Consider the following 26537-nt stretch of genomic DNA (forward strand, 5'->3'; position numbering starts at 1 on the left):
CACCTTCCTACAAATCCTCTAGCTTGTTCTCCCACGAGTTTGGCTGCCAAGTGCTCATTAAGACCTTCCATTTTGTCTCCAAGTTGACCAAAAAGGCTACACAAAGCACCCATTAGACTTGTTGGCATAATGACTAACCAAATTCACTCTATTAACATAAAAATAATCAAAAACATGTGATAAACAAATGAGAATGGTGGACTAAGCCAAATTAGGAGGTTGAATGAGCCCAAATAATTGTACATTTTTGGGGCTCATCAGCATGCACGTAGGAAATACAAGAGGTGGTCACGCTTGTTGGACTCCCTTGTAACCCTTGTGGTTACCCCTTTGAGTAGTAGCGCATTAGATAGAACCATGCACAAACTGCCTTCCACTTACCCTCTGGGTATATCGGAAGCCCCCTAGGCTCACCTAAAACCTCACCTTAGATAAACCGTCGGTCATCTTGCTGCTACAATACACCGAGAATAGCACTCAGGGAGATTATTCATGCGTACGATAGGGTAATCGGGTAGTACGGCTAAGGGTATGGTTGATCCTCCTTAGTTAGTTCCCTGAAAGATTGGGTCGAGTATTATTGTTGGACCCTTACGTATATTACGATCTATAGCACCTGACACCCCTTTGAGACCATAGTTCCCTCGACTCTCTGAAGATCGCCCATTATCTTATTTTCCAGATCAGATCTAGCAGTTGGGGTTTTGTCGCTGCAACAATAATCAGATCCACCAGTTGAGGTTCTACTACCACAGTACCATTTAGATATAGCAGTTGGGGTTCTATCACTGCCGCAGTCCAACTCACATTCAACAGTTCATGGTTTCGCGGGTAGATCTGACCATTTGTACAGTGAGGCTTGTGGCTCCTATACCCTAGGGTGATTCTCGCATGATATTGGGTAGGATCAAGTTTTCTAGAAATTGGCCACTTCAATATTGATAAGAAGGGAGTAAAACTCCGTTTAGAGTAAAAAAAAAAAAAGACTGAGGCCTTCCCAAGACGCTTCTAAGAGACTTAGCCCATAAGAATCAGGATGATGAACTGATGGCAGTGGTACCATTCACTTGTCAACTTCAATTTTCAGGTGGTCCCAAATTTTTTGAATTTGATGACAAGTGACCAAGATCTGTGTATGGTAGAAACCAGAGCTCAAGCCATGGCCAAAAAGAAGATTGAGAGCCTTGAAAAACAGTTGGCTTCTTTCAAGGACATAGCAGACCAGATGCAGAAATTCATGGAAACTTTCAAACTGAGCATGTCGGGGTGGCATCCAGAGGAACATGGTCTTAATGAAAACCTTGAAGGAGAATCTAGCCATCATATTCACTTCCATGGAAATCACCAACATTCCCACCTTCGGCCACCCAAGCTAGACATGTATAAATTTGATGGCTCTAATCTGATAGTATGGGTAGCACAAATGGAACAATATTTCCTTCTGAATGATATTCGAGATTATCCAACTAAACTACATGTGGGAGCCCTTTACTTGGACCAAGAGAGATGGCAATGGTGGTAGTGGCATCAGAAATGTTATCCCGGGAAAATAACTTGGCAGGTGTTCTCAAAATCTTTTTGTAACCGCTTTGATAGAGACTCTAATTTTTTGGGTTGTCTTACTAAGCTCCAACAGACAGGCACAATAAAAGAGTACATTGCAGCCTTTGAGATGTTGTCCATCCGCATAGAAGGTCTAGGAGATGAATTCTACTTAGAATTTTTTATAATGGTCTCAAAGAAGCCATCCAAGCACATGTCCAGATGCACCACCCATCTACATGGATAGATGCTTTTAACAAGGCTATCAAAGTGGAACGTGATTTAGCTTCCCAATCTTGTCGTCTAAATTTCATAGCCAAGGGACACCCTACCTAGGCTCAGGGCCCTACCAAAACACTTAAGGTTCAAAAGGTGTCTCCAACAGAAATGGCTAAAAGAATAAAACAAGGATTGTGCTACTATTGTGATGACAAATACTCCCCCAGGCATAAATGCAAGGAACCCAAATTCTTTCAAATTGATGTTATTGATCACAACTCATCTGAGGAAGCCCCACCCCTTGAGGGACCAGAGGATGAAGTTGAGGAAACCCAGCAGGACAATGAACTCCTAGCTATGCTAGAGGAACCAATTATCTTGCTACATGCTTTGGCAGGAATTTATGTGCCCCAAACTCTCAAAATCAGAGGCTTTATGAAACATCACCTTGTAGTAATATTGATTGATAGTGGAAGCACTCATAAATTTATCCATCAACGAGTGACCGAAGCTATTCATTGTTTTATCAGGGCAGTCTCTAATTTCTAGGTCCAGATTGCTGATGGGGGGGTAATGAAATGTGAAGTCCGCTGCGAAAATATAAAACTTCCGATGGGAGATGACCACCTCAAGACCCACATGTTTGCGATTAACATGGGTGGTTGTGACATTGTCTTGGGGGCTAAATGGATTCGCACATTAGACCCAATCACCATGGATTTCCAGGAGTTATATCTGAGATTTAAGAAGAATGACCACATGCATACCCTCTGTGGACTCCAAGCAGATGCTCCTTCTATCATCAGCTCACATTGCATGGAAAATTTGTTGAAACCGGGACATCATGGAGTTATCTCCCAGTTTAATTCCATTCATGCCATCGAGCCCACTACTCTTCATATTCTTCCTGACATGCAACAGGTCTTGAATTGACACCAGTAGGTATTTGACAAACCTAAAGAGATTCCACCCTCTAGAGGCGAACATGATCATAGCATCACTTTGGTCCCAGAGGCACAACCACTGAAAGTGCAGCCATATTGATATCCTTTCACCCAAGATAATGAGATTGAAAAAATCATCAAGGAACTCCTTGAAGACAGTGTCATTTGTCCTAGCATTAGTCCTTATTCATCACCAGTAGTCATGGTACTCAAGAAAGATAGGGAATGACGCATGTGTCCAAACTTTAGGGCCCTCAACAAGCTCACGATCAAAGAAAAATTCCCTATCCCGATTATTGATGATTTGTTGGATGAACTACATGATGCTCAATTCTTTACTAAGCTAGATCTTTGCTTGGGCTATCACCAAATACGCATGAAAGAAGTAGACATTCCCAAGACTTCTTTCCAAAGTCATGAAGGCCATTATTAATTCTTGGTCATGCCATTTGGTCTCTGTAATGCCCCATCCACTTTTCAAAGCTTAATGAATCACTTGCTAAAACCATATCTCTGAAAATTTTTCCTTGTTTTCTTTGATGACATTCTCATGTACAACCTCACCTGGGAAAAACATCTTCAGCATGTAGACCTGCTCTTGCAACTGCTCTAGAATCATAAATTATTTGTCAAATTGTCCAAGTGTTCATTTGGCATGGAGGAAGTCGAGTATTTGGAACACATTGTGGGTCATGAAGGTGTTCGGGTGGATCCCAAAAAGATACAGGAAATGCAAGATTGGCCCCAACCAAAAACCTTGAAGAGTTTGAGGGGAATCTTGGGTCTCACGAGCTACTATCGTAAATTTGTTCGCAATTATGGTCGCATTGCTAGACCCCTCACTAACCTTCTCAAGAAAAATTCATTCCTCTGGACTGATGCAGCATAATAGGCATTTATGGCTCGTATTGGCACTACCCGACTTCACCAAATATTTTGTGATTGAATGTGAAGCTTTAGGTACTGGTATTGGTGTTGTCTTAATGCAGGAAGGTCAACCCTTGGCTTTCACCAGCCAAAAACTGAGTGGAAAACATCTGGGAAAATCTACCTATGAGAAGGAGATGATGGCCATCTTACATGTAGTAGGTACTTGGCGACCATACTTATTGGGGCGGAGTTTCCAAATCCACACAAACCATCAAAGCCTCAAATATTTTTTGGAGAAACATCTATCCTCGCCCTAGAAAAATAAATGGTTTGCCAAAATGCTGGGATATGATTATGAGATAATTTACAAGAAAGGTCATGACAATGTAGTAAAAGATGCTTTATCATGCCAATTTGAGGATGAAAGCACCTTGCTATCAATCTCTCTTCCCACACCAGATTGGATTAAAGAAGCCCACAAGGAATGGCTTTCACATCCCTCTCTCTCCCAACTCATTAATAACTTGAGATCAGATCCTAATTCCTCAATTGGCTACTCTTGGAAGGATGAGATTCATCGCTACAATGATAGAGTAGTTATATCTTCAACATCCACCCTCAAAATGCGCATTTTGGCAGAGTTGCACTCATCTCCCACTGCAGGCCATGTAGGCTTTCAGAAGACTTATGCTCACACTCATCGTTCTTTCTTTTGGACAGGCATGAAACTGACATTCTTTCTTTGTATCTGAATGTGATGTGTGTCAATGCCACAAAGGAGAAACAATCAAGTCACCGGGCACCTTACAACCATTGCCCACCCCTACCTCAATCTGGATGGATGTTTCTATGGATTTCATTACTGGTCTTCCGAAGTGAGGAAACAAGTTAGTCACCATGGTGGTTGTGGAAAGACCTTTTAAATATGCTCATTTTTTCACTCTACCCCACCCATTCACCCCCACTTTGGTGGCTCAATCTTTCATGGACTAGATCTTTAAACTGCATGGCATGCCTGTTTCCATTGTGTCTGATCGTGACCCGACTTTCACCAGTAACTTTTGGCAAGAACTTTTCAAGCTACAAGGCACCCAACTCCAACTAAGTACTTCCTATCATCCCCAAAATAATGGTCAAACTGAAGCAATCAACAAATGTTTGGAGACATACCTAAGGTGCTTCACTCCAAAAAAGCAACATCAATGGGTACAGTGGCTACCTCTAGCTGAATGGTGGTATAATAGTAACTATCATGTAGCCACCAAGATGACTCCATATGAAGAAGTGGATGGTCAACTCCCACCTTCACCTACTTCTTATATCCCTCGATGCTCTAAGGTGCAAGCAATGGATCAACTCCTACAGAACCGTGTAACCATGCTAGCCCGTCTCAAAGATGATCTCCATCAAGCTTAGAATCACATGAAGAAACAGGAAGACCAACATCATTTAGAGTGCACATTTCAAGAAGGGTATCATGTATTCCTGAGGCTCCAACCATATAAGCAAACATCACTCAAAGACAAGGGTTGTAAAAAATTAGCTCCAAAATTCTACGGACCTTATCAAATACTTCAGCATATTGGAGCAATATCCTACAAGCTAGCCTTGCCACCAACTTCAAAAATCCATCTAGTCTTTCATGTATCATGCCTCAAGAAAGTGGTGGGGAATAGTTACAGAATTCAAACCAGTCTACCTGAATTGGATGAAGAAGGTTCACTCTGGCTCCAACCTGAACAGGTCCTCAATAAGCGAGAATGACATCTGCGTGGACGCACGATCAAGGAAGTCCCCATCAAGTGGAAAGACACCTCTCCAGAAGATGCGACCTGGGAACCAACCACTATACTTTAACAGTTTCTGCAGCTTCAGCCTTGAGGACAACGCTGCTTTTTATGGGGGAGAGCATGTTACGGTCCAACCGTCACCCCTTTATTTATGTAATAGGATCGAGTCATAGTTATAGTTAGTTAAAAAGTCAATAAAGACCATATTAATAATTTTAAGTGGTTAACTCACATTTAAGAAGTGGACCACAGTTAGTTACAAACGGAGCATGGTATTAGATAGATGGTATTCAGAGAACCATGGTACTGACCCATGGTATTGTATGTATGAATCCTATATAAAGGATAGAGACTCCCCATTGAGGAATGTCGTGTATTATTTTGTAATTGAGCTCTGCTCTGTTGAAGGTTTCCCCCTCGAAGAGGCAAGTGAACATTGCTTTCATATCTGAATAATAAAATACTTATTGTTTTTCTCATTTTGTTCTATGTTCTGGGTTGTATTTCTTCCCATATTTGGTATTCTAGAATCTTCTCACAGGTCAAGAGCATAACGGTTTTCCTAGTAGATAGTTGCAGACACAGTTGATTCAATGTTGTTTTTTGTTATGGTTTTTTTTCATGCTTCTTAGTTGTTGGTGTTGCAGTAGCAGCAACAACAGTGTGAAGTGTTGCATGCATTACATTCCACAGGTGCAGGATAAGGGTGGTTGATAATCCCTTTCTTGGTGAGAGGGAGTGTTGAAAACGCAACAAGAAAATCTCAATTTGAATTTGCCTTAGTCAAATTAGAAAAAATAAAATTTCCACATCAGTAGAAATCTTGGATATAGTTAACCAAGGTAACATGCCACTTGCCACTCATTGAACTCAGTTAATTCGAGTTGAAGGGCTTGAGTTCAATTAAGCATGAGTGGGTGCTAATTTGTAGCAATTTAACTCAGTTATACTAAGTTATGTTTAGTTAAACTAGTTCTCATTGAGCAGAAAGATAGGTTATTCACTTGCAAGGTGTGCTCAGTTGAGAAAATTAATTGTAATACATCTCTATTCATCGTATTAATGCAAACATGTATTGGGATTTTTAGCATATTGCTTTCCCCGAAAAAAATATTGTGTGTGTGTGTTATTTCTCATTGCATGTTTGTGATTGATGTTCTAAATTGTGAATTAATTTCCACAAATAAGTAGAGTAAGTTTGTGTCTTGTGATTTTGATTAAAAATTCATGAGCAGTTGCAAATTTTCATCATAATTTCTACATGAAACTACACTACAAAGATTTGAAGAGGTTAAGAATTGAGCCTTGAGTGCAATTTTGACCTTGTAATGCTGCAAAGAAGGCCAAGATAGTGATATGGAACCGAGTGATATGGAACCAAGTAATAGATTAGGGAAGTGTTATATCACATCCTTCACATCCTTGACATCTCCCTTCACGGAGCAGCTGCTTATGAAGGGCTTGTACGTTTCAGGTTTATCGAACCTTCGAACAACCGACCACACTGCACTCACGGGGGGCGTTGATTCTCTGAATATTTACAGACGAGCACTTCTTATCTTCCTGGTCCATGTGGTGAGACGCCAAAACACCACCCTTCATGTTGTAGCATTCGTGGTTTTTGACACTGAAGGGGCTGCCATCCAGAATTTTGATTTCAATCGTAATTCTCACAGTACAAATAATATCTCTGATTTATATTCTCATAGTTTCCAATTTATCTGTGGTTAGGCTGTACAGACACACATACATATATACATACACATGAGGAATGGTGGCTTCTCTAATTGGGTTGGTTGTGCAGACATATATATATATATATATATATATATATATATATGAGGAATGGTGGCTTCTCAACCAATGTTCCATGATGCTCCAAAGTCGTTAATTCCATCCCGCCTTCCCCTCCCGTACGCTCCCAATCATCCGCACCCCATTTTTCACTGTGCACATCAATATAATTAGGTAGCTGCAGTTCTTTAATCACGCTCTCTGCTATATGTTCATGTGGAGGGAACAACACAACATTGTTAAAAATCTAGCTATATTGTAAGTTTTTTGGTGTAAGCATTAAAGTTTTATGTGTTTATTAATTAAGTTTAAAGTTTTTAAAATAATTATTAGATAATTATTTTAATTTATATATATTTTGGTTATTGCTATTTCTAGAAAAGTGTAGAGAGATATGAATTCAGTTTAATTGTTTGTGATTTTTAAAATAATTTTATATATGCAATATTTTAAAAATATTGTTTTGTATTTTTCATTTTATTTTAGTTAGTATAATTTTTTTTAGAATGTGAGGATTTTTAAAATAGGTGTTTAGAATATTTGATTAGATGTTTGATGTCTTAGATATTTAAAACACATTGTTTATTGGCTCTATTTCTATGTGAATTGTAATGGTTGGCTGAAAGGTGCATTTTTTTTGTTGCTAGTAAATTTCCTTTATGTCATGTAGAGTGCTACTTATGTTGCAAGGATTGAAAAAAAAGAACACATAAAAAAAATTTTGGAAAGAGAATCTATATAAAATATTGGGTTTTAAGTTGTAGAGGAGTTGACTAAACACGGATGACCATTTATTCATGTTCTACTCGATCCATAAAACTAGTCACCACAAACGTTCTACCTAAAAACTCAACTGCTTCCTTTGAGAGTTTTCCAGTGTTGTTATTTGTTGTTATTTAGTTCTCACAGAATGTGAGTCACTGATATCTAGTTAAAAGTAGAAAGAGCATCTCTGATGTTCTTCATGATTTTTTATAAGTAGATGTTCTTGAGGGAGATCCTTCTATTTCCCTAGTCAATAACTGTGTTTACTCCTTTTAGTGTTGTTGCTTCTAGGAGACTGTAAAGAGCTATGAATTTAGCTTGCTTGTTTATGTCCCTTGGTCCAAGGGCATATTTAAATGTACACGAGAGGACTATATGATAAATAGTACCATTCCTGGTAGACACATGAGTGGATTCCCATGAGATTCACCATTGAATAAACCCCGTGATGGATAACCTAGAGGAGTGGTGGCATTATAGGACCATGGCACTTTTGAGATTTTGGTTCAACCATGTATTCTTGACATAATTTCTTAAATAGTATTGTAGTGGCATCTACAAGGATTTCCCATGGTCTAAAAATATTACTATTCTTGGCCCACTAGAGTATTTATGAGGATGCATGCTCCAAGTGGCTTAAAAATTATCACACTTATTTTAAACTAATGCACACTTGGTTCTAAAAATAACATGTACGCACTTTTCTATGCATAAAAAAAGATATATGACGTCTCATTATTTCACGGACGGATTTCCATTGGAAAACCATTTTCCAATATAGATGTAATGCAAGCATGTCTTTCGTAAAGGTTATCAACTCATCTGGTAAAGGTTTCCAACTCTAAAGGCTTCAAATATTCTATGACCATTCAGCTTTAGACGTAAGTCATATTTTTCGTTCTATTAAAAAAATCAAAATTTTAAAGGGTTTTTTTTTAATTGCAAATATATTTTATATCATTGTACTAGCTTAAAACATAAAGACAAATAAAAAACCAACCCAATAATAGAGTCACAAGAAAACATTAACTTGGAGAAAAATACCAAACAACAAACACAAATTATAGAATATTTAAATGAATTAAAACTATTGATTGAAGAGCTTTATAACAAGAGGGAACCATCACTAGTTTTATTAGCTACATCCCTTTACCTCATTATTACCTCTATTGACCATGCCCATAATCAATTGAAATTTATTATTGAATATAGGAGTAAGATGAGAGAATTACACTCACGGGTACCATTGAACGATAAGTTAAAGTTTTGAATATCACCAAACAAAAAAATTGTGGGGTTATTTATTGAACCAACATTCAACCAACCCTATGATCCTAGGAAAAGATGTACTTGCAATGATTGGTGCACATTTGATACATGGAAAGAGAACTAAATGAGTCAATCTTTTATGTTTTCTTTTAAACCAATTTGTTATAATACAAAGGTACCATTGTATTCTCTTTGCAAATAATAGGCCATGTTTACAATTAACCTCCATGTGCACTATTTTAACATTAGTGATTTACAATGGGTTTGTATTGGCTCCCCTTAGAATCAACCAAATGTTAGGCATAATCCATTCATAGGGCCACCTACTCCTAGGTGTATGCCCAACCCGCCATAGGCACTTAAGCATTTGGATTTTTTTGACGATACAAGCACTATGATAACATGTCTCACATGTAGTATAGTGTAATATAGTTCACTTGTGTAGCCTCCAAATGAGATACATCAAAGGATTATCTTAAAGTTGTAGGTGTCGACTCTTTAGGACACATCAATTATAAACCATCAACTCCACATTGGTAGGCTAATGATTATGATTCAAGTCAAGTAGCACTATATTTATGCTCTCATTATAGGCATAATTGTAATGCATCGATGGAGGATACTATCCATGGAAGTCTTATGAATCATCTTCGTAAAGTTTTTATTTGATGTTAAGTCATTGGTTATATATTTAATTGTACAATTGACGAATATTCAGTAAATATAACCTTAAAATACTTCTTTTCGCTATTATTGTTTTAGCATATACGGATGTTATGAGAGAATACACTATGACCTAGGTGAGAATATGTCATTTCCTTTAAACTTGATGTCGCCATGGATGCAATATTTGACATTTTGGCACCTCCTACACAAGTATTTAAATGATTATGTGTGCCTACTTCAATGATAACTTTGCAAGATTTTAATTTTATTTTATTTTTTGGTTTTAAAATTGTTTGCGATTTTTTTAATATTAGGTCTTTTATATTACTATAAAAACAATTATAGACAAAATTAGTGCAAGCTACTATTATACCGCTTGGGATATCATACCAATGGCATAAGCTCAAAATTTTATAGTTGCATATCTCGTAGGCTACTAGATTGTCTTTTAGACTATACAAAGTACAAAAAAAAACACAAGATAATAGACATGACGATGGAAGTGCCATAAAAGAAGCTTGTCTTGAAACATCAGGTTCACTTGGTCATTACTCTATTACAGAGTCCATCGACTTCATTGGGTTCGGTTCACTGTCATTTTCTGAGGAAGAAAAATCAAAGTTTTCCAATTTATTGCCAATTATAGAAACTCTCCTATTTTATCTTATAACATATGTTTCATTAAAATTGGAAAAAATATTTTACAACGACTTCAACAATAAACATATTTCATTAAATTTGGAATTATATAGTGGAGTAGCACTATATATATGCCCTCATTGTAGGCATACTTGCAATGGCTTGATGGAGGATCCTATCCATGGAAGTCTTATGAATCATCTTCGTAAAGTTTCTATTTGATGTTAAGTCATTGGTTATATATTTAATTGTACAATTGACAAATATTCAATAAATGTAACTTTAAAATACTTCTTTTCACTATTATTGTTTTAGCATATACAAATGTTATGAGGAGGTGAGAATATGTCAATTCCTTTAAACTTGATGTTGCCATGGATGCAACACTTGACATTGTGTCACCTCCCGCACAAGTATTTAAATGAATTTATGTGTGCCTACTTCAATGATAACAAAATTTTATTTTTATTTTTTTTGGTTTTAAAATTGTTCACGTTTTTTTTAATATTAGGTATTTTATATTACTATAAAAAAATTATAGACAAAAGTAGTGCAAGCTACTATTATACCGCTTGGGATACCATTCGAGTGGCATAAGCTCAAAGTTTTATAGTTGCATATCTCATAGGCTACTATATTGTCTTTTAGACTATACAAAGTTCCAAGAAAAAACACAAGATAATAGACATGACGATGGAAATGCCATAAAAGAAACTTGTCTTGAAACATCAGGTTCACTTGGTCATTACTCTATTACAGAGTCCATCGAGTTCATTGGGTTTGGTTCACTGTCATTGTCTAAGGAAGAAAAATCAAAGTTTTCCCATTTCTTTCTGATTATAGGAACTCTCCTATTTTATCCTATAACACATGTTTCATTAAAATTCGAAAAATTATATTACAATGACTTCAACAATAAACATATTTGATTAAATTTGGAATTATATAGTGGATATAGAATTTAGAACTTTAACTAGACTATGTTTACTTCACTACTTTGAATCTATCTATTCATCATTTTTTTCAATAAAATTCTCATCATAAATTATATAAAACAAATTTATATAAACTTGCATAAACAAATCTATGGCATCTTAATCTAGGACTCCTGACATTATTTCTTCTAATATTATTTACGGTTCATATTAAAAATTTGGTTAATCTTTTTTTTATGAAAATGATAATAATTATGTATATTAGTATTATGAACTAGTTTGGTTACAATTTGATATAGAAAATACCATATTGTCTGTGTTGATTTAATATTCTAGTATAAGGTTGGCACAGTTTTGAAGTGTCAATAAAACTTATTTAATAATAGAATTATACCAATATGTTTGTTACCATAACAACTTTAATTCTAGGTACTATCGAAAATTTTGTTTGCATTGAGTATCATATCTTATTATATTAGGAGGTCGATAACATTTTATAATTGACAAGAGAAAATATTATAGAAGACTCATATTATGTTTAATTTTTTTCTTTTAACAATGAAAACCAATTATAAGATAGAAATTATAGAAACATTCAATTTGGAAGAATTATATTACAAGGACTTCATAAACATTAATTATTTTGTAAACCAACCTAGATCCATCTGAAATCCAAATCTACCAAGTGCCAAGAATGAACAAGTCTAGAGTTAAGATGTATCTAAGCTGGTACTCTTGCATTCTATAATATATTTCCCTAATCCTTTAAATAGGATTTATCATAACGAACACCACTGGAAATTATCATGGTCTATGGAATACCATGGACTTGTAAACCATCATCGATAAACCCATAAAATGATTGCCTCAAACTTATCTTAACTATTTTATTACCTAAAAATTCAATGCAAACCTCTCCATATCCTAGTAAAAATTGGCATTTATGTGCATCAATGTTTACATGGGGTCCTACCATATTGGGTTGTATAGCACCTTTGGGTGAAATCACCATATTAACTTCATATACGATAGTATAAAAAGATTTTTAGTAATTTCAAACCAATTAGTAACCCTGAATAGGCCAAACATGGGACTACTAGGCACAACAATACAATACACACTAGGCGCCTGAAAGTAGCTCTTAGTAGGAATCAATTAAATAATATTAGTATGTCTAACAACAAAGCAAGATATTATATTTATGGATAATAGACCATATCCATTCATGTTTAATTTTTGTGCCTATTGACTCTCAACCCCAAGTTTCCCACAACCCAAGGGGGTCAGTGGTTTATCAAAATAAGATGGTGTTGCGAGTATCTCAATGTAGGACTTGGCACAGAGTGCCTCCCTTGAAAATTTTGCATTGAAAATACTCTACTAGAAAATTATAGTAAAATATGTTTTTATGCTAAATTTTCTACCACTTAGTGCATTTGGAAATTTGCTACCCCGTGGACTTTATTTATACAAATTTAATAAACATTTACAGTGATGTTAAAACGTTTTCATTTCTATTGTTATAGTGATATTAAAATGTTTTCTTATTTATATATTTATTTTTCATGGATTATGTGAGGGTTTTTCACAGCTCCAACATTTTTTTCATGACATTTGATACAAAATAAATAATTTATATCTAAAATTAATTATGTACTTTAACATTCCATTTTTCAGTACAATTTCTCATCATTTTTAATAGGTTGATTTTTAATCCTATATAATGTAAAAGTTACCAATTTGATTAGAAGAAATTAGTTAATATACTATTGTTTGTTTATCAGTTTATTCATTATATATTATTGGTATAATAACTAGCCTAGATCCATCATATGTTAAGATCTACTAAGCATAGAGAGGGATCAAATATTATTTCACTCAAAAAGAGGTTTCCATATTGAGATATGTGATCCCTCTCAGTTCTTAGTATTTCCAGAGATAAGATGGATCTAGGATGCTCCTAGATCATGCCCAAGAAATATTGAAATAGAAAAAGGTATCAATATACTTGAAGGGAATATAATCATATGGAATATGGCATAGAAGTTCAGGAAAACTTATGGAACTTAAAGACCAACATGGAGATAGGCTTAAGGCAGATCCATGTTTTGATTCATGGCCTTTCTAGTTTCAATATGGTATTAGAGCTAGGTGATTAGGAGGTATTACCTTGACATGGAGTGTTGGATGTGGTAATCCACAATTTTACAACAAATTATTTCTTCTTATGAAATGTGTATGTGGCTTAGTGGTAAAATTATTGTCTACATGGGAGTTGTGTGTATCTCATTGGAAGATGAGCATACCGGCTAGGGGTAGGCCCTAGGTTCAATCCCCAACCTTTCCAGTATTAAAGATATGTGTATAAGGGAGTCCTAAACAAAAGTGCGGTTAAGGGTGACTCCTAGTGGTAGAATGACTTTCTAGTGGGGGGTAAATCTGAGTTGTATCTTAGTGGTAGAGAATTCTAATGTCCAGGGGCAGGTCCTTGGTTCAAATCCCAACTTGCCTAGTTTTCAACATTGTATCAAAGGAATTGTGTGGGTTGGGCGAGGGTGTAGGATGTATCAATTTGCACTTATATAATGAACTGCTAAGTTTCTCTACCATGAAAGGGGTAGAGAATGCCACTGGTAAGGAGCAAGTCACCAGTTTGATTCCTAGATGGCCTAGTTTTTAGCATCACATAATAGCTAAGTGGCTTAGAGGCATTAGCTACAAAGTGGCTTAAGAGGAGTGTTGTATATGGAAATTCACACTTCTATGATGAATTGTTAATTGTGCCCACTATAAAATGGACATGTAGTTTAATATTAGAGTACCCTACTGGCTGGCCGAGCATCTCATTAGTTGGAAATGTGCAACTACCTTAAGTTTGAATCCTAGTTTGCGTAGCTTTCAACATGGCATGAGAGCTTGGTGGCTAGGGTTCCTTGGGTGTTGGATTTGGAAAACCACACTTATAGAGAAACTCAGTAAGGGTGCTTAACATGAAAGGCGAATGAAGCTTAGTAGTGGAGAAACTCTCTAATAGGGCGTAGCTTTGAGTCCGATGCCTCTATTTTCCAATTTTTAACTTAGTATTAGATCTAGGTGGCTAGGAAGCCTCATCTATATGCCTTGAAGAGTGCTTGATATGGCATGTCAAAAATGTCTACATCAAACCATTAAAGGTGCCCTTCATGAAGGGGTTATGTAGCTCAGTGGTAGAGAAGCTCATTGCCTTTAGGTAGGTACTCAGTTGAATTCGTAATCTTACTTTTTTAAAAAAATTAGCTCTAATACATACAAAAAATGATAAATATTTGTAAATTGTCTATGATTATTTTAAAACAAGAAACATAATATGGTGACATCCCACAAAATTTAAAAAAAAGGTTGTATAGAGAAAGTGTGCAGCGAATACACCATGACCATGTCATAGGTTGGGGGGAAACAAGGTATAATTAAAAATATATATGAAATGGAAATTACAGTTTCTATATTTGTTAATTTTGGTTCATTATAAATATGTTAGCTTAGTGGGTCAGTAGTAACAGGCTAATAATTAAAAACTCTATCATCTCTTGCCTTGAGAGACCAAACTTATGGTAGGAGAAAATTTGGAGTGTATTTGGTTGTTAAAGGTTTTTAGAGTCTTCAAAGTGATCCTGATGTTGGATGCAAAACATGCTATTTTGCTAGGTATTTGTAACTTAATTGGATAATATTGAGAGTTGAAAATAAAATAAAATTATAATGTGTATGTTGAACCTTGGAACAATATTCCTGCAAAGTTATGAATTAGAATTTGCTCAATAAAGTTGAGGCCTAAGAATTTATTTTATATTTTCTATATTTTGCAAGGGTAGGTTATAGTCAAGGTTGAGGTATTTTTTTGAGTTTCATTTCATTTGATAAGGAAAATTATTCATTTGAGTACTAGTGGTCTCTCGCTTCTCTTACAGTGTTGTTACAGACATTTTGACATTATCATGAGTTCATCCTTGATAACTGGAATATTTTGTTTAGTTATTTAGGAAAGTTTAGAGTCTTATTTGTGTAGTCCCTTTTGGAATATAGGTCAATAGTGAAATAGGTTTTACATTCTCCTTTAAGATTGCAACTATATTTTAGTGCAGAATTTAACCAAATTTTGTTGTTGGGTATTGGCATAAATGTTTGGTTGAGTGTAATACTTTTATGTTGTATTCTTGTATCATTATAGTGTTATTTTCTTCTTATCTATTTTGTTGGATATTTATGTGTAGGTCTGCAACAATCCCTTCCTTTTTTTCTCCTATTTATGCTGAAAATGTGCCAACAAGATTACCTTTCAGAGAGGTTTTATCTGGTACAACATCAAAAGCATGGCATGACTTGCACTTCATTTTGTGGCTTTCCTTTTTACTTTCTATATGGATCATTTGTATACCATTCATAACTTTCTATATCTGGCAACTGTCATTTATGAGGAGCCTTGGGGAGGCTGAGAAACTATTTTTGGCTCATATCTCCATGACAAATATTTCCCGAGCTCTTTTGTTTATAGATTGTTTGCATGGATTCCTTATGTTAGCTTTAATTGTTTTTATATTTTTGTGTTCAACCTATCTACGTGAGTTATTTAGACATCTTAGTGAAATTGAGAGGAAAAATCCTGAGCGGGAAAAACATGGCATCAACTGGAAAAATGGGGAAAAAGTAGGAAGACATCTACCTATACCAGATGGAGCTCATCTTCTTGGGGGTAATGGTGAGGGTGGCGGAGCTAGCTAGGAAAACATTGGTGTTGGGAAATTGATTAGGAGAAATGCACAAAATGTAGTGGCTCATGTGGAAGTGCAAGTTGCATGGTTTGAGGAACATGTTGAGAAAATGTTTAATGGTGGAGATGATGCATATGGTATTGACGATGTGCCATTTGTTGAAATTGTGGGGATGCAAGGTACCGTGTTTCATTTGATTGAAAATGAAATAACAGTGATTCCATTTCCCTTATGAGAAGTTTGTTAAATTTATTTCTTTTGGGAAAGTTTATATGTCCCATTAAATTTCATATATTTCCCCTATATGATTTAGATATTTTTTAAATAACAATTTTGTTTGCTTAGAATTTTTGGTTAAATAAATTTGTTGAGATGTTTACCTTACAAGTGTTGGCTAGTAACATGATATTTCTTGGTGTTGTAATATTTCTACCTTTCCAACTAGGACGAAAAGTTCTTTCCATTACATCTCAACTTGTTGTCACTACATCTAGTGCATTAGTTACAACAGGAATGTCTAGTGCTTCAGGGTCAGATTTGGCTCTCTTCATCATCTCTTTAAAGAATAGTCTCGATTCAGTTGAAAATATGTCAACAAGTGCCCTGATCAAGGAGTTTGTTTAAGGGAATATGAGCACTGGTGTTCTTCAATCTGACAGTGGTTCAAATTTTACTAAAACTGGGGGATCGGTGGAAGTATTGACAAAAGCCTTTCTTTCTTCTTTGCAAGTATCTTATCTGCAACTCTTTCTATTAGTTACATGGCTATTTTGCCTTTTGTTTTATGTTATCATGGCTTAATAACCTTGATATGCTACAATAGACGTGAGCCTTTAACAATGAGTAGGATCTATGGTATAGCTTCGGTGGCAGACGTTGCTCTTCCTCTTGCAAGGTTGTTGCTATCTAGAGGAAAATACTTTTTCACCATGCTGAAGGTTGCTTTTATTTCATTAGTGGACATTCGATTTTTCCCTTTATTATGTGGTTGGTGGTTGGATGTGTCCACCATTAGAATGCATGGAACAACATTGTCTAATAGGGTGGTGTTTCTGGGAAAACTAGTGTCTTTTAGATCGACTAGCCCTCTAGGATTGGCAGCTACCCTAGAAACAAACAGTTTAAAGCAATTTGTGATTTCCTCTGTGTATGATAGATAAGAGAGAGGCAAAGGAACCAACCTGGATCTTTCTCTTAACTCCTTGCTTGATCTCTCTCCCCCTTGACAGAGCTTGCAACTCCTCTTCGTACTTATCCCGCTTGGAGAGTACGTGTAGAAACACAGTAACAAAGAACTATCAAATCATCTCGATCTATTATATCATAATCATTATGGAATCAGAAATATAATGAACATAAAATGGCATTCACAAATAACAACATTCACAAATACACAATTGTATGGAGGAAAACTCAAAGAACTTTATTAAATAGAAGGGAGAATTACAACCCAGTTGTCTAATCCAGCATCATCCTCCCATCATCAAAGCCCTCTTCACCACATGAAAATCAAGATCACCCAACAATACAATGCTCTTTCTCAAATACAAACTATCAACACTTCCTTGCAAATTACAAAATTCCAGCCCTCTAGATCTCTCAGATGAGGTATCCTTTTATAGATGTGTGAAAGGGTGTGAGTCATCTCTGGGTTTTTGATTAGTGTCATTACATTTGTTGTTTTTGGTTCCACTTGGAGATTTCTTGGATCTCTTACTCATCCCTGGGCGAATTCAGAGAGGCAAGTGTCCTAGGAGAAGTTTCTAGAAGATTCCATGACCATCCACTTAGCAAACTGCCTCAAACATTTGTCCATCCTCACTCATCGCACCCTACAGAAGGCCTCATCAGTATTCATCGCACCTGGATATTGTAGAAGTCAGTATGCATTGCACCCTGACAGTGGAGCAGTCAGTATGGTCCAGTTTTGGCCAGTTCTGGATGGTTTTTTAGGTGGAACTTTTGGGGAATGATGTAATCAGTTGACCATGATCCTTTAGGGTATGAAACAAACATTTTAGGGGTTAAAGAGCCCTAATTTATCAGCATATAATATTGGGGTTGAAGTGCCCAAATATGTCTATAATAGTTTCCCCCTAAAGCATGAAGTCGTAAATCTTTAATGTCAGGTGAAATGCTTTATCATGAGGATCCAAGGTTTTCGAGCTGGAAGGTGACCTATATAAGATACAATGCAATACATCATCATCACATAATTTTCATGATCTAGCTGAGGTGGGCATTCCCATGCTCAGCTTTATAAATTCATTTCATGTACATAGAACAGATAGTCGTCTACTGTTGCAGACTGGTGATTCTTCATATGTAGAGTCATCATCCTTGGCTTGGATGAATGTCTATGCACCTTCTGTGTACATTTGATGTCTTTATGTCCCCGAATATATCATAGCCCGGATGGATGAAACTAGATCTGGGGTCTTCAAAACTTATTCAATCTTCGCCCGATGTACAAGTCAATCCATGTGAAGAAATGTTCTGAAGTCGAACATGGAAAGACATCGCTTGATTACCAGCCAATAACGTGAGCTATTAACATATGCAAGACGAATCACCGGTAATGATAATGACCCTCAAGGTACTATAGTACAATTCACATGGTGTGAATATAGATCCGATGTCGAACACCACTCAAAATCTTTCAGTCGAAGGCCATTGATATCAACCTATCGCCGGAAGTGAGAAACTTACCATTGAGGCATGCAAGCTTCAAAGTACTGAAAGGGTTGTTTCTAAGTCAACTTCTTGGATAATGAGCTGATGTCGACAAGAAGTGACCCGTCGTAGGAGGGCCTTAATGTATCCCATATCAACGACACGAAACGAAGCAAATGATTTTCTAGAGGTGAAAAATGATCTGACGATACAAGGTTCAGGAATGGTGGTCATGAAAAATGGAGGGTGAAGGTATTGCAGTGGATGAGGCATTAACTGGATGTTGAATTCTTGACTGAATGACTTCTCTTGAACATATCGGTGACACTGAGATGGATTGGTAGCATTAACCCCAAAAAATGGATGGTGTGGAAGACCAATGGTGAAATGACGGTGAACGGAATAACCCAGCCCGACTCAATCATGGTGATGGAGTGAAAGTGTCATGTTCAAGAGCGACCTGCTACCATAAAATTCTTCAATTTTTCTTCCCTTTTTCCCCAATCATTGTTGACCAGTACCTCTTTATTTTTGTCAAGCTTGAGGAGGATAACATATGCTTGTTCTATAATTTTCCCTTCGAGAAAACCTGTCGCTATGTTTTAGCGAGTCTAACGACAGTGAAACTCGTTCTTGTCTATGTGGACAAGTTTGTCACTATTGTTTTAACGAGTTTAATGACAAAGACAACTCAGTCCTTTTCATGTTTAGAGAGTTTGAAAAGGGACGAAAAGGGAACTTTGTCTCGTCTCAGGTGGACGAGTTTGTCGCTATTGTTTTAACGAGTTTAACGACAAGGACAACTCGGTCCTTTTCATGTTTAGAGAGTTTGAAAAGGGACGAAAAGGAAACTCCAGTCGTTCCTTTTCGTAGCATAATCCCTTAATTCTAAAAAAGGATAAAATAATACGAAAGGGATGACTTTTTGATCACTTTAACAAGCTGAAAAAGACAAGCACTCAACAATCTTTTCATATTTAACAAGTCTGAAAAGAGTTTAAAGGAGACTCGTTTTTTAGGAACAAGTGGTGTTTAGGGTAGCAATTGGTTCTGGGTAAGATTGGAACTTCTCAGAACATGGTGATGTGAAGAGGGTGGCTAATAAGACCACTTGTCCCAGCTGTTCCTCAAAAAGGTAAACAATCAAGTGGAAGCGTATGATCGGCCAAAATAATGGAGGTGACAGTAGGAACACAACCAAGGCTCAAAAGGCTGATAGTATGGCAATCACAAAGGTTATTTACCAAAGGTGGGTTCATTTTTTAATGAGATTGAACCATGGGGAACCATGCTCAGGGGTAGGTTTATTTTTTAACAAGCTTGAACCATGCGACAACATATGCTCAATGGTAGGTTTATTTTTTAATGAGCTTGAACCATGCGACAACATATGCTCGGTGGCAAGTTTATTTTTTAATGAGCTTGAACCATGCAACAACATATGCTTCGTGGTATGTTTATTTTTCAATGAGCTTGAACCATGCGATAACATATGCTCAGTTTTTAGTTTTTATTTTTACACAAGAAAAAAACGACAAAACTAAAAAAGCTAGAAAAGACAAAACTAAACAAGCTAGAAAAGACAAAGACTAAAAGTCTTCAAGTCTTTTTGATAGTCAAGAGCATACATTAATGACGCTTTTATCAGGGAACCTTTTAAAGCATCAAAAGAATCTTGCGCAACCTGATCCCAGTGGAAGGGTACTCCTTTTTTTCAAAATACGCATATAACCTTTAGGGTTTTACAAAACTAAAACTATAAAAACTAAAAAGTTTAAAAAGCTAAAAAATGAAATTGAATAAAGTTTTGCATGCCCCCAGCATGGTGAAAAGGAGAGTCTCCAGTAACCATATGGAAATCACTATGGTTAAGAAGGATTGTTTCGTCCGCAAAGCAGACAAAACACTTTCTTGGCTTTGTCTACCAAATAGACAAAGGTGAATGGTGTGTCAGATCAATCACTTAACTTACAATGAAATTCATATGGTAGGACGGTTTCATCCACCAAATAGACAAAACACTTCCTTGGCTTCGTCTGCCAAATGGAAAAAGGTGAATGGTGTGTTAGACCAATCACATAACCCACAGGGAAACTTATCTTTTCAGATGGGTTTGTTCGCCAAATAGACAAGGGTGCATGCCCCCTAAGCTTCGTTACATTCACCAGACTACTCCTGGCAATCAGGTGGACGGAATGAAGGTTGGAGAGATACTGCTGATGTATAAGGACCATTTAGGGATGATGATCGACTTGGAGCCATGCTTGAACCGGGAAATGAAAGCTGGTCAACAGTGACAATTTTGCCTTCATGTGAGAAATACATCACTCGAAAGAGTGTTGAAAAAATAGCTTCCATGTTGTAAACATAGTCACGTCCAAGGAGTAGATTGTAATCTAACAGTCCTTGGACTACCATCATGTTCGGTTGGATGGTTTTCTTTCCCAAAGTTATCGGTAACTTAGGAAGGATCCCTAACGATCGACTGGTTCCTTTGTTAAATCCTAACAAATTCTGTGTAACAGGCATAAGCGATGGCGAACCAAGCGCTTTCCATGCAGTTGAGGAAAGGATACTCACTGTCGCACCCTCATCTATGATAGTGCCAGACACAATCATTTTGTAGACTTGTACTATGATCTAGAAAGGTACATTAGAAGGGAGGCGAGATCTTGCTAGTTGGTTCCAATCAAAGGAAGTGACTAGACTACTTGGATGGGGTACCGTATAAATGGTTCAATTAACCCCTTGAGTAGCGGGAACTGGGGTATTTTCCTCCTGTTGTGAAGGAACAGGTGGATTTCCCCCAAGTTCATCAGACTCTGAAGTGACAAAAATAATTTCAGCAGTATCGTTCTCACTCTCTTTGGGAAGGATATGATCTTCTAAAGGTAAAACTAGGTCACCTATCACCTCAACCTATTGAGTTGGGTCGGGTATGGACTCTTGAGATTCATTTTCAGAGAGAGGTGTTTCGACCAACAGTTGAGTTAAATCAGTCAGTTTTTCAACTAGTAAAGGACTTGGGGAGAGTTTCTTGTATCCAAATGGAAGTCACTGTGGTGAAGCAAGACGATTGTGCAAGACTTTTTTGGCTTCATCCAAAAAAGGACAACGGGGAAGGGTATGGCCCCCTTCACATAATCTACATGGAATTTTGACTTTTCCCTTTTGCCCATGAACTTCATTATCACTAGTTGATGGTGTGATATCAACATGATCACTAGAGGTTGATTACATCGGATGGTGCGAACGGGGAGACCATTCTCTCAAGGTCCGAGGAAGGCAAGGGAAGTCTCGATGAAAATGGTCTCCTTTACAAATAACGCAAGGAAATTTGGGTTTAGGAGATTTAGTGTGTGGATTTTCACCAGATGATTCATGGTTGCCCCATTGCTTAACTGACTTATTCTTCTTCTCCTTCCCTTTCTTCTTCTTCTCAGTCACCTGGTTACTAGCATCATTACTTTCACCAAGGGAAGAGGAAGAAGGGGAGGGAGAAACAAACAAAGAAGAAGGCGAAGGGTCAATTTCTGTATTAATTGGATGTTGATTCGATTGTTGAGGAATCATTGTATTTTGAACCACAGAGGTTGAGAATAGCCATACTGGCAGGCCAATGCTGATTCCCGGAAGGGACAATGTGGCCATATACGGAGCACCAATATTTCCCCAAGAAGAAAAAGGACTAGGATCCCCTTCAAAAGGGATTCCTTCATTGGTGGACTCCATTATCTCAACCTAAGATCAATGAAGGAATAGGGATGTTATTCCAAATTACTAAATTTTAATGACGCTTCGACACAACTTTGCTTTTTCAATTTTTAAGAGTTGAGAAAAATTTAAAGATGACTCTAGTCCCCTTCGATTTTTAATTAGCCTGAAGTGACAAGTGCTCAAAGGGACCTTTTCTTTTAAAGAGTCAAAAAGGAATGAAAGTGACTACTCTGGAAAATATAGACAGAGGGATTACCAAACCAATCGCAAAACTACAATATACACCTTGGTGATAAATTAAAGAGAAATTACCAAGGACTTATGTACGGCAGTCAATCTTCCCGAATGTTGTGTTTAGTGCATTGCGATCGATACGGCGACAAACACTGCTTCCTATGGATAAAGGATATAAGCCTATTGTGGTATCCCAATATATACTCGATGGTATGGGGAGCACAATTTCGTGCTAGCACTTGTCATATCAAGGAGGAGGAATCACCCAAACTTAGATGAAAACGACAATTACTAGTTTTTACGAGGCCGGAACACTCTAGCCTAGACCTCTAGATGTGTTGCGTTAGGTTCCAAAGCGTTGTTAAGTTCATTGAAATTTATTTAGAGTTGATCTTGTTTAAAAGTTTTCCTTTCAATGGTTCACCACGTGATGTAGATTTAAAATTCCTAAAAATGCAATCTACAATGATCAACAATTGTTGTTTATTTTGAGCAATGAAAATCCTAGCTACTAGGGAAAGAAGATTACAATTTCTTTCAAACAAAGAGCAAAGAGCACACACTAATGCACTTTCCTAAATCATTTCGCACACAAACTAAATGCAAATGAAAATGCATGTATTTGTTTTTCGTTCCCCTTAATGTGAAAAATTCCAAAAAGGAAAACTAAGTATAGCAAAGATCTAAAATATTTTACTCAAAGCGATATTTCAACAATTTCTTTTTCAAAATGGAAAGGAATACTAAATGACACTTTTCAATTTCGAATAGAAAATTCTTTCGACACTTCAAATATCAACAAATCAAATCAAATACTTGAAGAAAAGTTCAATCGACTATTCAAGGAAGGAAGACTCAACGACACTTATCTTTTTGACACAAAACGATAGTTACGACACTTTTTGTACCAAAATGACAGATCGATTTAAGCAACTTTTCGACAAAGGATTGTAAATGATGGACAAATACATAAAAAACATTTACTAATCCTAATAAATCGAGGCTAGACTATGTGATGCAAGCAGGCTTCAATGATGAGGTATTGCTCATAAGCAACAAAAACAACTAAACAGAGTTGAAAACAAGGACAAAAACCCCAAATTTCAAGAAGAGAAATAAGCTCAATCAGTCATCGCACCTGGGCTTCACAGAAACAGGGATGCATCGCACTTTTAAGGCTTAGGAGGTGCGATGCATACTGGTTGACACTGACAGACAATGCGATGGGCCAGGGAGCGCAACTGAGATGGGTTTTGGCTCAAATTTGAAGCTGATTTCAGTGAGTTAAGTTGAGCTATGATGGAAAGTAAAGAGCAAAGTACAAAGGAATGATCTTGAGAGGTTACTGAGCTACCAAAAGGGAATCTAGAATGCTTGTAAGTCAAATGTTTAATTCATAAACTAAACCGAAGATTGACTGAAGCAACATTCATCTACTATGCAATCGTAGAGCAAGAGCAATTCGAAGGCTACCTGGCTAAATTCAGGCTCCATCTATAGTTTATAAAACAAACAACAACAACAAACAAACATCTATTCAATCCCTAGAAGAGTCGCCATTTTTTTTCTAGGAAAACTAGTGTCTTTTCGATCGACTAGCCCTCTAGGATTGGCAGCTACCCTAGAAACAAATAGTTTAAAGCAATTTGTGATTTCCTCTATGTATGATAGATAAGAGAGAGGCAAAGGAACCAACCTAGATCTTCTGCTTAACTCCTTGCTTGATCTCTCTCCCCCTTAACAGAGCTCGCAACTCCTCTCTGTACTTATCCCGCTTGGAGAGTACCTGTAGAAACATAGTAACAAAGAACTATAAAAGCATCTCGATCTATTATATCATAATCATTACGGAATCAGAAATATAATGAACATACAATGGCATTCACAAATAACAACATTCACAAATACACAATTGTATGGAGGAAAACTCAAAGAACTTTATTACATAGAAAGGAGAATTACAACCCAGTTGTGTGATCCAGCATCATCCTCATAGCATCAAAGCCCTCTTCACCTCATGAAAAGCAAGATCACCCAAAAATAAAATTCTCTTTCTCAAATACAAACTATCAGAACTTCCTTGCAAACTACAAAATTTCAGCCGTCTAGATCTCTCAGATGAGGGATCCATTCATAGATGTGTGCAAGGGTGTGAGTCATCTCCGGGTTTTGATTAGTGTCATTCCACTTGTTGTTTTTGGTTCCACTTGGAGATTTCTTGGATCTCTTACTCATCCCTGGGCGAATTCAGAGAGGCAAGTGTCATAGGAGAAGTTTCTAGAAGATTCCATGAGCATCCACTTAGCAAACTTCCTCGGACATTTGTCCATCCTCGCTCATCGCACCCTACAGAAGGCCTCATCAGTATGCATCGCACCTGGCTAGTGTAGAATTCAGTATGCATTGCACCCTGAAAGTGGAGCAGTCAGTATGGTTTAGTTTTGGCCAGTTCTAGATGGTTTTTCAAGTGGAACTTTTGGGGAATGATGTAATCAGTTGACCATGATCCTTTAGGGTATGAAACAACACTTTTAGGGGTTAAAGAGACCCAATTTATCGACATATAAGATTGGGGTTGAAGTGCCCAAATATGTCTATAACAGTTGGGCTTTTCCTGGGAGTCACCTTTGACAAGTTCATTCCTTCACTGGCTTGTTTGGATTTTGTGTATGTTACAAATAAACATCTTCGTTAACCTTCTTTGAGAGGTTTTCCCGTTCTCTCTAAGGAAATTGTGTTCTTCATGGTGTAATTTTTGTAGCAAAAGTTAAATTTATTTACTTTTAATTTTTATGTAGATGCCTTTACATCCTGCAAAAAGACTGCTGCATTGTGATTAACACTATATTACATATTTCAAGTATCAAATAACATGCTTATGTGATTTATTAATCAATAAGTACTTCATCCTAGTGTCCTATACTTTCTCATAAATCATGTTGATCCAAATTATAATCAATTCCAAGATCTCATTAATGATCCAATACATAAACATGCACGAAGGATCTTGTTCTTTATGGAAGCTTGATTCTCTTTTTGATATTCCTACCAATCAAACTTGAAATGTTTTTTCCACCTTCCCTATACCATTTGGATACATCATATGTTGATAAGTAAATTTAAAATATGTTTTGTCAGTTATTATTATTGGTTATTGGTTAATGTGAGTTTATTTCATCAAATAGCTTTGACCTATTAATTTTGAATTTGTTGTATGATTTCAGATCCATTTTCCATTTTCCATTGATAATTTCAGGCCACGAGCAAATTTTAATACTGTTCTTTTCCACTGGTTTTTGTTATTGGTTGGATGCTTGGATTGTCTGACTTCCTCTTTCCAAACCCCAAGGACTAGAATGGTCAAGATGGTTTGAATGGTCAATAAATAATATGGGTAAGGTTACAAGATGTTCATCATCATCGTTTCCAAGAATAGAATCACCATAGATTAGACTTCCTGTTGCCAAGAATGTTGGGAGGATGGTGTTTGAAAATGAGGGTGTGACTTTTGAAGAGAATGATGGAGATGAACAAGATGATTGAAAAGATTAGTCTTTTTCCCTCTGAACATCCTTTTAAAAATTAGTTCATTTATTTGTTGTGTAAAATATTATGAGGATCCTATTTTGCAGAAATGGACATCCTTAATTAAAGATCATATTTTTAAGGAATTGAATATGTAAGAATTATTTGCTGACAATAATGTATTTGTAAATTCAAATTCTTTCAGTA

At 36.5% G+C, this 26537-nt stretch overlaps 1 pseudogene; it reads left to right on the top strand.

Annotated features, from left to right (window-relative positions):
• Positions 1-26190, top strand: part of LOC149250389 (putative E3 ubiquitin ligase SUD1) — a 70586-nt pseudogene extending 44396 nt beyond the window's left edge.
• Positions 26191-26537: the final 347 nt, after the last annotated feature.

This window comes from Pinus tabuliformis, chromosome 7 (genome assembly GCF_031772625.1).
Source record: "Pinus tabuliformis cultivar Carrire ecotype Pingquan chromosome 7, CPIR1, whole genome shotgun sequence".
Classification (NCBI taxonomy): Eukaryota; Viridiplantae; Streptophyta; class Pinopsida; order Pinales; family Pinaceae; genus Pinus; species Pinus tabuliformis.